This window comes from Dipteris shenzhenensis, unplaced genomic scaffold (genome assembly GCF_047967505.1).
Source record: "Dipteris shenzhenensis isolate YYH24624 ecotype China unplaced genomic scaffold, Dip_SZ_1.0 scaf0247, whole genome shotgun sequence".
NCBI lineage: Eukaryota > Viridiplantae > Streptophyta > Polypodiopsida > Gleicheniales > Dipteridaceae > Dipteris > Dipteris shenzhenensis.
Genome location: NW_028239553.1, coordinates 1 through 10849, shown reverse-complemented (window position 1 = coordinate 10849; position 10849 = coordinate 1). Strand labels below are relative to the sequence as shown.

The window sequence follows — 10849 nt, the reverse complement described above, 5'->3', positions numbered from 1 at the left end:
GGAGATGATTCTGTCTCACAGTTCGGCGGAGGAACCTTGGGACACCCCTGGGGAAACGCACCAGGCGCCGTAGCTAATCGAGTTGCATTGGAGGCTTGTGTACAAGCTCGTAATGAGGGACGTGATCTTGCTCGTGAAGGTAACGAGATTATCCGCGAAGCTAGTAAGTGGAGTCCCGAATTGGCTGCTGCTTGCGAGGTATGGAAACAGATCAAATTTGAATTCGACACAATTGATACATTGTAATTTCCGTAACTATTCGGGAATCTCATTCATTCGGTAGGATTCGTGGGGCGAACAGGGAGTATAGGGAGAAGGAACATTCCCCTCCATACTCCCGATATGCCACGGATCGGAGTTGGTAGCTCAGCGGATGAGAGCACATGGTTCCGATCCATGGGGACGGGGGTTCGAATCCCCCCCAATTTGCATAGGAGAGGTGGAATACGAGCTGCAGAGACTCGAGTAGTAAGGAAATGATTCAGTGCCTCTCAGTACACGACACAACTATTTCCACGAAGTGTTATTGGATAATTATTTGTGGGGTTCTAACATATGATTGATCAAATAGATGATCAGTCAATTGCCAATTAGTTATCGGATTCGGAGTCAGTCTCGATTCGACGCCTATTCCGAACAGACGCTGATCCTGATAGTTCAGAAATGATTTCTCCATCTCTGTGTCTATCTCATTGATGAAATGAAATCTAATAGAATCGACTGTTTTTACCTCCGAAGCGAAGGAGAAGAAATGAATGAGGAAATTCCTATGTCTGTGAGAAATCGGTTCGAAGATAAACGCGAATTTGGTGGATTGATCGGGGCTTTCCTCGAAAAAGCCACAAAGGGTTACGTTTTGAGTGAGAGAGGAAGGAATAGAGACATAAGCATTGATACCGACAGGGGGTTGTGGACTCGGTGTGACAACTGCGGTAACATGCTTTACGTGAGATTCCCAAAACAAAATAAAAATATTTGTGAGGAGTGCGGCTATCACCCCCCAATGACTAGTACAGAAAGAATCGAACTTCCGATCGATCGTGACACTTGGATTCCCATGGATGAAGACATGACTGCATAAGATGTTCCAGGTTTCTCTGACGGGGATTCTCATGGAAGTCGCATCATCAACTCCCAGAAACGAACGGGTTTAACTGATGCTGTTCAGACAGGGGTGGGATGTCTAAACGGGACACCTATTGCGCTTGGTGTTACGGACTTTCAATCCACGGGGGGAAGTATGGGTTCTGTGGTAGGTGAAAAGATTACCCGCTCAATCGAATGTGCCACGGATCAATCCCTTCCACTAGTTATTATCTGTGCTTCCGGCGGAGCACGTACGCAAGAAGGGACGTTGAGTCTGATGCAGATGGCTAAGATTCCTCCCGTCCCACAAATACATCAGGTTCAGAAGGGATTATTATATATATCGGTTCCTACCTATCCAACTACGGGTGGTGTTACTGCTAGTTCTGGTACGTTAGGGGACGTAATTATTGCTGAGTCCAAAGCATACATAGCATTTGCTGGGAAAAGGGTGATTGAACAAACACTGCGTCAGAAGATACCCGATGGCTTTCAAGTAGCTGAATCTTTATTTGATCATGGATCACCCGATTCAATTGTTCCACGTAATCCTCTAAAAGGTGTTCCGAGTGAGATATCTGAGCTTTATTCTTCAGCTCCTTGTAAAAGGAATTGAACCTCCTTTCCCCCCATTCGGTTAAACCCCCGTTTCTATCACTCTCCCTCCTTCTCATTAATCAAGTTAGGAATTATCAATTCGGGGTTGTCCTACTAATCTCTCTACCTCTCCAATGAGAGGAATTTATTCAGCGAACCGTCGTAACAATACTTTTCTATCCTTCTCTGATATCACGCCATGCAAATTATGCCACAATGCAATTATACCTCAGTAAGAAATCGAGATTAACCATCGGTATAATTTCGGACTCTGCTGTGCGCCTGATTCGACGAAGTAGACACCGCGGATGTCTGCAGATTCATTGAGTCAGTTGATCGGAGCTGGAATCAGATACCTTACCGGAAACAATATGGATTTCGTAGCAATTTCCGAGTAACTGTCTCGATATATCGAATGTATAAAAACTTCCTTTCTACGTGAGATAAGGAGACTATTATTAGACATTGGGGGATAAAAGATAAAAATAACAATATAATGTCATTATAGATACATCTATCTGTGTCATATCTTTCTTACTTGAGGTGATTCCATTACGACAGCGTCCTATTTACCTTCCATTTCTGTACCCCTAGTAGGTTCGGTCTTTCCGGCAATTACAATGATATCTCTGTTTATTTATATAGAACGGGACGAAATTCTACAATTTCTTGTTCTGTACACTATCTCACGGAAATTGTTCCATAGGATCGATCAATTACGACTACTACTCTTGCTTTTGATTCGGTCGGATATATTCTTTCCACATAGCTTCACCGGCGGTTATTTTATTTGAGCACTTGTTTTAGCACTTGGGAATCTTTAACGTCATCTCAATCTATATCTCACTTTCCCCTTATGGATAAGTGAGACGTGGATCGTTCCATCGTTGCTAAGACATATAGATCTTAGCGACCCCCACCTACGCACCAAAACAGTGGAAAATGTTCTAAACTTCTCGGAAACAGAATCCCTTCCAAGAATCCTTTTCAAAATGAAGTGATGTCGAAGCATCGGCTGTATCTGTATCTGCATCTATTCGGGGAGGGGGGGGGGGGGTAGGGTAGAGGTGGGACCAATAACAATATAAGCGGCTGATTCATTCCAACAAGGCAATTTCTGGAGGGAGTATTAATGAATCGTCAATCCGAATGGTTTCGAGTAGATTCTCCAAGAGGTTCTCGTAGATTCAGTAATTTGTGTTGGGCCCGTATCCCGGTTCGTGGCGCAATGGGTTTTCCGGCGGTTGGAATCTCTAGTTATATTGGTGAAGATTTAATCCCCACACTTCCATCTGGACAGATTGTTTTCATTCCACAAGGTATTGTGATGTGTTTCTATGGTATCGCGGGTCTCTTCCCTGGATTTTATCCGTGGCGTACGATATTTCGGGATGTGGGTAGCGGCTACAATTCATTTGATAAATGAGAAGGAATCTTCCCCATTTCTCGCTGGGGTTTCCCCGGGGGAAACCGTCGTATTTGTATCCAATTTGCAATGAGAGATATACAAGCAGTTAAATTGGAAATTCGAGGAGGTTTCTATCCTCGTCGAGTCCTTTACTTGAAGATGAGGGGTCGGCAAGACATTCCCCTAACCCGGATTGGTGAGGATTCGGCGTCGGGAGAAACAGAAGAAAAAGCTGCTGAACTTGCTCGTTTTTCACGTGTATCAATCGAGGGATTCTAATATTTCGACCGATCCGGAGGTTCCTAGAAGAAGCGAATGAGATGAGGGAAGGAAATTAGGATGGTATAGTGACGATTAGAGAAGGGAATTAGAAAAGAGGATTCGATTACGGGGATTCATCCACTTAGTAATTTACTTCGTGAATTCCCCTCCTCACCATATAAATAATATATGAAATCATACTGTTGGAGACTCCTCCGGTGGTTCTACAATACCCCACGTCGCTCCCCGGATAGAGCTTACGAAGCTAGTAAGCGACTACAATCCGTAAGAGAAGACTCTTCCTATTATCTAGAAACAATATCATCTACGGAAGATTCGTCACAGGCTGCGGTAGCTCATACGGATGCAGAACCTAGTAAATCTCTATCTACTATATATCGGAGTCTTTTAGAATGTAGGATCAGCATATCTGTATCGAAGATTCGGAATAGTCTTAAGTTCTTTATCAGGAGGAAGCAACGCCAGTTGCTCCTGATCGGGAATTATCCTCCTACCTCCCGTGGGAAAGAAATATCGACAGAGGAAAGGTCCCGTGATGCATCTCCATCTCACCCCCCAGTTGCTCTGCCTCTTCAATCAGCGCCTCCACTGGTTCGTCTAGATCCCTGCAGGGTGGGGAGGAAACCAAACATAATTGGTGATTTATCGCAAAATCCACCAGGGGATAATCCTTTGGCTCCTGCGGGTAAATATGTGTCAAGAGAATCGAGTAAGACGGAACAAATGAATAGGAAATTGGCTCGGATCGAAGCAACTCCAAATGATCCTGATTCCTGGACACGGCACCGTCCCACAACTTCTCCGTCACTCCAAATAAATGATAACTCAAATGATAAATTTTCTGTCCGCAAATCAGTGGATTCCCCCAGTAGTACAACGGCTTATGAGTCTATAAGTCTGATGCCACGGTCCATAACTCGTACTTCATCAAGGTTCAACACAGAGTTGACGGGTCAATCGAGTTCATTAGTACTTAACGATTCTGAATTGGCTAAATATCAAGCAGTAGCTCCTATTCAATATATCGGATGTCTATTACTTCTCCCTTCCGCGATTCCAATTGTCTTGAAGAATTGGTTTCTAGAACCTCGGATCAGAAATTGGTGGAATACCTTCCAGTCACAAATATTTATTAATTCTTTCCGGGAAGAGGTAGCTCTCAAACGACTTCAGGAGATAGAAGGCTTACTCCGGTTGGGTGAAACAATGAGAGGCTCTGTATATACCTAATTACAAGACTACGGCACAGATGTGTATGACAAAACTATTCAATTGGTGGTAATATGTAACGAGGGAAACACCCAGATAATCTCGCACCTAGTAACCGACGTAATTAGCATTGCCACCTCGATCTGCTTGTTCGTAGTAGGTAAAGAAAGACTCGCAGTTTCAAATTCCTGGATTCGGGAGTTATTCTATAGCTTAAATGATACGACGAAAGCGTTCTCTACTCCACCATTAACGGATTTATGTATTGGATTTCACTCCCCCCACGGTTGGGAAATAGTTGTAGATTCTCTCCTGGAACATCTGGGATTCGCTCACAACAAATATGTAATCTCTTGTTTCGTCTCAACCTTCCCGGTTATTTCAGACACAGTCTCCAAATATCGGATTCCTCGCCATTTGAGTCGTATATCTCCTTCAATCGTAGCGACTTATCACACAATGAATGAATGATAATCACTCCACCGAGTATCTGCCAGTTGCATCCAACGGAGTAGACTCACTTCTCGTAGGAATTGGATTTTATTATCCTCTTCTGGTATTGGGTAGTGGGAGGATAAAAATTTGCAATTCCCGCAATCGTCGGGATATCAGAATACTCCAAAAGAGGGGAGTAATATTTTACCTATGATGTCAAGAAACAATCTATTTGTGAGAAACCCTAATACTAATAATCGAACTATGCGAAAGAGAAGTAGTAAGGACTGGATGGCGAAGTGGTTGACCCTGTCATTTCCAATGTTGATCACTCTGGATGGAATGAATCGTCCATCCGTATCAAATGCATATCCGATTTTTGCGCAATAGAATTACGAGGATCCACGAGAAGCAACTGGACGTATTGTATGTGCTAATCGTCACTTGGCTAAGAAACCCGTGGATATTGAGGTTCCGCAATCTGTTCTTCCCAATACTGTGTCCGAAGCAGTTGTTAAGATTCCTTATGATATGTAGATAAAATAAGTACTTGCAAATGGTAAAAAGGGAGGATTGAATGTAGGCGCCGTACCGATCCCACCCGAAGGGTTTGAATTGGCTCCTTCTGATCGTCTTCCAACCGAAGCGAGGGAGAAATTAAGTAAACTTTCGTTCCAGAGCTATCGCCCCGATAGAAAGAACATGATAGTAATAGGTCCGGTTCCGGGTAAGCTATATAGTGAAATCGTATTTCCGATTCTCTCACCGGATCCTGCCGTTGATAAAGAGGTACACTTTTTAAAATACCCCCTATATGTTGGAGGGAATAGGGGAAGGGGACAGATCTATCCCGATGGAAGTAAAAGCAATAATACGGTTTACAACGCTTCGGCGACGGGAAGGATAACTAGAATAACACGTAGGGAGAGGGGGGGTGGATACGAAATCACTACCCAAGAGACATCGGGGGGTCGTGAAGTAGTTGATACTGTACCTCCCGGTCCCGAACTTATCGTTTCGGAGGGTGAATATATTAAAGCTGATTAACCATCGACCAATAACCCTAACGTGGGTGGATTCGGTCAAGCAGAGGCAGAGATTGTACTTCAGGATCCATTACGTGTTCAAGGTCTTCTACTTTTTCTTGCATCGGTTACTCTGGCCCAGATATTCCCAGTGTCAAAGAAGAAGCAGTTCGAGAAAGTCCAATTGGCGGAGATGAATTTCTGAGTCCATACTTTTCGGATGTGAACCATCCGGAAAGGGTTGGTAATTGACTGTAAATCCGACGAGTCAAAGACAAATTCTGGATTTCTACCTCTTCTATACGTCTAAACGAAGCGATAAGTACAACTCTTGTGGTATCATTTGGAGCCGGTTGAGTCCAGTTAGCAGTAAGAATAACTGGAATTCTTCAAAAACATATTCGGTGATGAAACCAAGTTTTCAATAATAGTCTCCCCGACAGGTATCAGAAAATATATCCAATTTTGCTAACTATTTTTTCTATTCCGATATCGGTGGTGGCGGGTGAGCCACCGCCACCGTGTACTCCCCCCAATTTACTATGAGGAAATCGACCTGGAATTGGATTTAAACCTCAGGTCGAGTCCTTCCTTCTTCCTCCCGAGTCCAGAGATTTAATGTGATATGATTCCCCCCATCCCTCGATCTCTCGAAGAATCAGACGAGTGACTCGTGGGTTGGTTTGTTATCAAAAGCATATGCACCCTCCCAATCCCGGTAGGAATCTGTCCCATACTTATCAAATGATTGCAATAATTACCGCCCCTTCATCCAATTGCGATCGATTCTTCGGGAGAGAATCGATCGAATAACCTACTCACCCGAGTACGGTACCAGAATTTGACTCTGCTGAGGCGGAGTAGCATATACAGCTGGGGGGTTGTCGCACCCGGAGCAGTAGAACAGACTCCGGAAGAGGGGGTTGACCCGTTTCCGGACCTATGAACCCCCGGGATCCGGCACATCTTTTCACCTGCGAGTAGGAAGAATTTCCCAATGCTTATTCATTCTCAGAGGGATGATCCCAATCCCGAATAGGCTCCATGAAAGAATATTCCCAGTAGACCTATCACGAGTATACCAGCTACGGTACCTATAAGCCACAGAGGAATCCTTCCAGTGGTATTGGCCATTTGTCCCACCCCCCTCCCTTTTTGATTTCATTATTTAGTCACGACTCGAGACACGAACAGTCACAAATAAATCAGGTCTTAGTTTTTCCCAATTGGGGTTATCAAATCTCTTCAGTTTCTAATTGAAGAAGTAGTTGGAAAATGAGACGGCAAGTACGAAGATCAATAAGAGTCCCCGATAAAGGCTTGTACGATTCAATTCCACACTCTGTTTATTCGGGTTCGGTTGCGTCGTGGATTTATAGCTTATATAGGGATTATCGCTGAATGAATTGCATTGCCGATATAGAGCCTGGAAAAAAAACTGTAGGTACAGCTAGTCCGTGGACGGCTAGCCACCTAACGGTGAAAATCGGATAAGTTCTATCTGGAGTCGTTGGTACCTCCTGAGATCTAGTAAATGCATCAGCTTGTTCCAGCGAATCGAAGCGGCCAGTTACTAAAGGAACTTCTTGTCGGCTCTCCGTAAAATATTCATTTGGGCGGGGACTTCCAGAAACGTCGTAAGCCAAACCTGTACTGACGAATAACCAACCTGCAATAGACGGAGAAGGTATAGTAATGCTATGGATGACCCAGTATCGAATACTAGTAATAATGTCAGCAGAAGGACGTTCTCCCGTATTCCCAGACATGTTCAGCTCCGTATATCCCTGCGGGATTAAGGAGGATTGCTTGCCGAGAGGTGTGAGTACCAGTAGATGGAGAATCTACCGGTATACCTGAGCGATCCCCGTTAAGTTGTCATTATTATACCGAGGGTATACCCGAAACATACTGGATTAGTATAGCTAGCCCCCCCTCGAAGCAGCAATATTCCTCTTATTTCGCCGGATAAATAAACGAGTTGTAAATAAACCGAGCGGAGAAACCGTAATTCCCCCCCTCCCCCCCGAGTATACAAATCTATCAGTATTTTCTCCGCGTTTTAGGAGAACCTATGGAAAGAATATGATTCTTTTTTTTCCCCGATTGTTCAATTGGAGGTTCCGATGCTTCCGGTGAGTCTCAACGCGCGTGGTTAACCCACCACGTCTAAGTTTCTTTCGAATGACTTCCGTATCAAATCCTGCCATTAGAACTATAGGATTCTCCATCGAGAACTCGGGGGAACCTGGTCATGTAGGGGTATCTGATACATATAATTGAGATATTAATATCCAATCTTGTCTTGTTCCTCTTTCTGGGAAGATTCGATTCCTCCCACTCATTCAGAGGTTGGAGATATTTCGATGAACTGTCGATCCCATTCCCAGCTTCTGAAACGCGATCTTCTCGTCGGATAAACTGCTCTCATATGTCTACCAAGCTTCGAATCCCCTTTCGATAGTTCCGAGTAACCAATTATTTTTCTACTAACCTATCTGCTAAATCAATTTGGTACTTAAATCTATGCTTACTCCACCGAGTCACTTCGCTTTTCTATCGTCCGCACCAATCTCAACTTCAGTATTATTTGTTGGATTGAATAAGATCCGGCTTATATGATACAAGAGTATCAGCTTAGAAGGAACGAGGAGTGCCCATTAGCACTTACTGATCCGCCGCACTTACCAATCATCTATTACCAATTAATACCTGAATCTTTTTCGGTAAGTATTTGTACTAAATGTATGTGAACCCAAATGGTTGAAGCACTGCTATCCGGAATTGTGTTGGGTTTGATCCCAATAACTCTAGCTGGATTATTTGTAACTGCATATTTGCAATATCGACGTGGCGACCAACTAGATATTCGGTAGAAGACGGAGACTCATTTGCCATATCCTTCTCCCATTCCTAAGATCTCTCTGGTAATCCAGAGGGATCGGGAAATGCAAATTCTTAGTATGTGTGGGTATTGGTCGAACCAGCTGATACCGACTTGAGTCGGAGAAACACGCCCTGTAGGATTTGAACCTACGACATCAGGTTTTGGAGACCTGCGTTCTACCGAACTGAACTAAGGGCGCTCCATTCCCCACGTAAGCCAGTTTCCATTCTAATCAGAATCTGCGGACATCCGGACACGGGAATAGAATCAGACTCTTAATCGGAGTGGTTCTTTCACCGACCAGGAGAGAGGAAGATAAATGGAATGTCTCTTGTGGGGGAATCAGTTGAATAACACAAACAATCTACCCAGATGGATTTCTCTTGTCACCAATTTCTCACCAATATCATTTTGGGATGTACGGGGAACAATAGGGATGACAGGATTTGAACCTGCGACATTTTGTACCCAAAACAAATGCGCTACCAAACTGCGCTACATCCCTATTGGTCTCGATCTCCGACTGGCATTCTCGGTATTGAGACGCGTGATCCAAGTAATTATAACTGATAGCCACAGAACTTGACTACCCACTTAAGAAGTAACCATGTCCCGAGAGGATGTCGCCTCCGAATCATTCCCAGACCGGAAGAATCCGATTCCCTTACTGGGGTTGGTCGTGGTAAAAATACTGGAAGAGACACATCATCTTCCTAGTCGATTGAAAAACGAAGGAGAATTCACAATGCAAGATGTAAAAATTTATCTTTCCACGGCCCCCGTGTTGGCTACGATATGGTTTGGGCTGCTAGCCGGTTTACTAATAGAAATAAATCGATTCTTTCCAGATGCCTTGATATTTCCATTTCTCTAGTCGGGGGGAGGCGGGGGTTGAGCAAAACAAAAGTAAGGTGGGAGAAATAGATCGATTTCCGTGAGGGGAGCAGTGAGCGATCCATTCATTACTGGAAATCGATAAATCGGGAATTCTATTAATGATTTATTACTGAGACGGTATCTTCCCATCCACTCCTCCCCCATTTCCTTCACTTATTTCAATGAATCCTATGGCTAAAAGTAGAGATGCGAGAGTAACTATTGCTTTGGAATGCACAAGTTGCACCCGAAAAGGGACTGACGACAAATCTCTAGGTATTTTTCGATATACTACGCGTAAGAATCGTCGCAATACACCTACTTGATTGGAATCGAGGAGATACTGTCCCTGCTGCTACAAACATACCATTCACAAAGAGTCGAAGAAATAAGTGATCTGTTTCTAATCAACTGGAAAATAATCAATAGTTTTCGGAAATGTCATGAAAGGTATCACGAATAAATCTAAGCAGTCTTCGCGTAGACGTTCTCCATCCATCCGATCCGACGAGATTATTGACTACAGAAATATAAGTTTACTCCGTCGATTTGTAAGTGAACAGGGAAGGATTTCACCCAGATGAATGAGTAGGTTGACCCCGAAACAACAGCACTCAATAGCTGTCGCAATCAAAAGAGCTCGTATTTTAGCTTTGCCACCGTTCTCGAATAACGAGAATTAGACCTTGCATTGCTAGCGACTAGACAATTAAGTTCTAGTTTGAAAGATTTGGCATTCAACCGACTACTCGATCCTATTAACCCTAAATGGAGAAATGAATAGGAGTCGGAACCAATACTCCGGGTGGAATATTTGTAGTTTACTACCGTCCGTTCCGCCTCTCCGGGAGACAATATCCGGAGAGGTTTCTTATTTTCAACCAGTAGATTCGTATACTGGTAGTTGTGCAATCTCGGAAAAACAGTGAGTATCTAGGATAGCTATCTATGCAGGTATTTTGCGATTCAGATAAACTCGATTTTCATATAAATTGTGAATCATCCTATTATGAGAAATTCCATTCCCTCGTGCTGCTGCATTGA

General features: G+C 43.7%; 3 non-coding genes across 3 annotated transcripts; 1 reads left to right on the top strand and 2 right to left on the bottom strand.

Annotated features, from left to right (window-relative positions):
- Nucleotides 1–355: 355 nt before the first annotated feature.
- On the top strand, nt 356–429 carry TRNAR-CCG (transfer RNA arginine (anticodon CCG)). The gene has a single exon. It is a non-coding gene; the product is annotated as a tRNA-Arg (tRNA).
- An 8625-nt stretch (nt 430–9054) lies between these two features.
- On the bottom strand, nt 9055–9128 carry TRNAW-CCA (transfer RNA tryptophan (anticodon CCA)). The gene has a single exon. It is a non-coding gene; the product is annotated as a tRNA-Trp (tRNA).
- Nucleotides 9129–9360: 232 nt separating this feature from the next.
- On the bottom strand, nt 9361–9434 carry TRNAP-UGG (transfer RNA proline (anticodon UGG)). The gene has a single exon. It is a non-coding gene; the product is annotated as a tRNA-Pro (tRNA).
- Between the last annotated feature and the right edge of the window lie 1415 nt (nt 9435–10849).